The sequence below is a fragment of the Arachis hypogaea genome, chromosome 13, assembly GCF_003086295.3.
Source record: "Arachis hypogaea cultivar Tifrunner chromosome 13, arahy.Tifrunner.gnm2.J5K5, whole genome shotgun sequence".
Taxonomy (NCBI): domain Eukaryota; kingdom Viridiplantae; phylum Streptophyta; class Magnoliopsida; order Fabales; family Fabaceae; genus Arachis; species Arachis hypogaea.
The window spans coordinates 8,315,132-8,318,703 of record NC_092048.1 but is presented as its reverse complement, the minus strand read 5'-3'; positions in this window follow the sequence as shown (position 1 = coordinate 8,318,703).

Below are 3,572 nucleotides of genomic sequence, written 5' to 3'. Positions count from 1 at the left end.
ATACTTATCTATTATATACTAAATGACTATAACGGTCCCTAGGTCACAAACAATATAGAACAACATAAATATTTGTACACTTAAATGTATATTTCTAATTCTAAGATACTTATTCATATTCATAGTATAACTATTTTTAAAAAATAAATAAATTTTTGTTTTTCAATTTTATTAAACTTCGTTCTTTTTTTCCAAACAAAAAACGAATGTTTATATGTTGATTATGTGTAATTCATATACGTTGATGGAAGATTTTTTTTAATATTCATGACCATTAAAAATATTCATTGTACAAAATAGACAAATTCAAACAACAAAATTTAAAAATAAAATCCTAATAAAAAAAAGTAATATTAAAAGCACATGCTTTTAAAAATTGTTGGTGAATATTGACAAATTTAAATACTTATGTTCTTTATCTCATTCATTTATTTTCCATAATTTATATTTCTAATATTGTTTCATTTACCAAATATTAGTTTTCAAAATCACAACTTACTCAACTAATATTGCTCGATCTATTTTGAAGAAACTCTTCAGTTCCTTTTTTTTCCTACCCTCTTCTCTCTTACCATTAATTTAAGTATTTAATACGCAAAAAGGTTCAATGAATACATGAACCAAAGAATTTGATTACGCAAAGTGTATCAGTAATTTAAGCCTTTCAATTCTTTCTGGATGAGGAAGTAGGGAAATTAATGCTTAAACAAACAATGCATATCCAATTCAGTAGTGAATTTTACTTTTCAATTCTTTCCAGCTTTAAGTAGCTAATAAAAAATTTAGGTACGAGCTAGGCAACAAGACAAGGAAGCAAGATATTTTAAGCGTTTCGTGAAAGTAATTTCTTGTGATAATTTGTCGTGTTTTCATTAAAAGGGATTATTTAAAGAAATGTTTATGTGACTTCTTATTTTTGGACATTTGGGAATTTAGATAAACAAGATGAAGATATCGTATTCATAATTGCTTTAATTTTTTAAGTTGCTTGTGTAATGTTGTATTAAGTTTACCAGAATATTTGAATCACGTTTCATATCAAATAATATCGTTGAACTCTATTTATTAAAAAAAAAAAAATACCTTAAATGTTATATTCACTTCAGCTATAATTAGATATTCGGTTTTGTTAGGTAGACAATGACTTTTGTAAATAATGTGAACAATAAACTCTAAAATTGATCCAATAAAGTGGAAAAAAAAAATTCCACCCCAAAATTACCTCCTAAACCTTAATGTTACGGATCACTACAAGTCCAGTCCAACTAGCCGCCGGGTCGGGTCACCACCCCTGATCCAGGCCCAAACTATCACTCACAAGGAGAATCCAACGGGTCGGTCCCCAACACGGCAACACCCGACCCGACCGACGTCCGGCTTCACCACCTGCGTGACCCAGCACACCACGTCTAGCAAACCGATCGGGTTGGCTTCCTCGGGGCAACACCCGAAGTCCGGGACGACCAGCTCCTCCCACGTGGACAGGGACAGCTCACAAACGTCCTGGCCAGTGGGCTAAGTCATCTTTGGGCCCGTCCAGCACAGTATATAAGGGGAGAGGTCAGCACTCCCCCCGAGGTACACATCACCTTTCCTAATCTGGCTATCATTTCGTACGGATACTGACTTGATCGTCGGAGTGTCCTTGCAGGTGGCCACCCCCCTCTCTCGTCCATCACTCCACCAGTCTCCAGCTATAGACCAAGAACCCGCTCCGCGCTACTTCAGGGTCTCGCCCGCTCTCCACCTCGCAATCACCCGACCTGTCGAGTACCCGAGATCACCGGGAAACGAACACTTAATGTAATAACTCAAAAAAAAATTGTGGGCCACTCTTCCTTTTCTTTTTTCCTAACCCTAATCACACAAAAAAAACACTCTCTCTCAACCCTCAGTCCCTCACTAGCCGTCACCCTCCCGAAACCCCCTTTCCTAACTCACAACACACACACAAAAATCACATGAACAAAGAAGAGAAGAATGGAGGGAGAGTTGGGCTGCGAGGGAGAAGAGAGGACCGCCGCTGTCCTCCCCACCGAGCCGTCGAACCCGCCACACCTCGCCACCAGTTGCCGCCGTCATCAACAGCGATGGAGGAGAGAGAAAGAGGTGAACGCGAGTAGAGAGGGAAGCCTTCGTGTTGTTGTCGTCGTGCTGGAGGGCTGGCCGTCGGGGGAGCTGTTGCGACGAGCTCACCGCCGCCGAAGGCCTGTCACCATCCGTGGAGAGTCGTCACCATCTGGGTCGCTGCTGGAGGAAGAGAGCTTGTACAAGGGGTTGCTGGAGTGGCTAGCCGCTGCCGCAAGCGCCACCGCACCTCTGGCCGCCGGGAAGTCACACTGGGGTCGTTGTTCCTCTGCCGTCGCCGCTGTCGGGGTTTCTGGTCAATGGGTATGGCGCTGTTGTCGCCGGAACCACCCCCGGTGCTGCCGCTACTTGATTCCCTTGAGTCCGAGTCGTTGTGGTTGCTAAGAAAGTGGTTTGGAGCTGAGGTTCCGGCTGCTGCAGTTTCGGGTTGAGAGGAAAGGTTCCGTCGACGCGTTTGATTATATTTTCAACAATCGAGAACTATAGCCAGCTCTATCTTATCGCTACTCCGGTTCAAATTCTACGCTCATTCGTTCCATTCCACTTCAATCCTCCTTACCTTGAATTTGGCACTCTGGGTTTGGTATCTTCGGTCCCTTGGGACTACGTTGTGAGTAGGCTTTACATTTATAATTGTTTGATTATGCATCTATAATTATTTTGACATATATCTATTATGATATTTGAATTATACTCATTATATTTGCTTTGAACAATTTTAAATTGATTAGAATAATTGATTTATTAAAATTAAATAATTCATTTTTATGAAGTTTATACTTTCGAAACTATACATGAGACTATATATATTTTTGATGAAGTTTTGCATTATTCCAGAATGTTTGATTTTACTTGAATATCTGTTTTTGAAGTATTTGTTGGTACTCACTTTAAAAATTGTGAAATATATTTGAAATCTCTTATGATTGAAGAAGTATGATTGAAAAAGATTTCTGATGAGAAAGTATTATCTGATTTGATTTGATTCGATACCCTATATATTTGAAAGATCAAATATTTGTTGTATTTGAAATTATATGTTTGGAATTGGTTTGGGAGGCTCGTATTAGAAAACCGTAGTTAACGGCGGTTATGACGTTAACTTAGATGCATCTAACTCAGACTCCAGCTAGCAGGGGTGTTGCTAGCCTAACGTGTAGGCCGCACGTTAGATCTGTTATTCTGTTATGACACACAAGAGGAAAGGGCTACCCATAGAGGTGGAGCCGCCCAGGTGTGGACTTTTGATTTGATTTCTGTATGAGAACTTCCTTATTGATTCATTTATTATTATTATTATTATCAACTATTACTTTCTAATTAAAATTACTTTGATGATAATGTTTGTATAGTCTTATGTCGATTATAGATGTATTGTTTGGTCACTGAGTTGCAAAACTCACCCTGTTTTTCTAAAAATATTTTTCAGGAACAAATATTTGACTGTGTGAGACTTTCTATTCAAGAGTAACAGTCTGCAATGA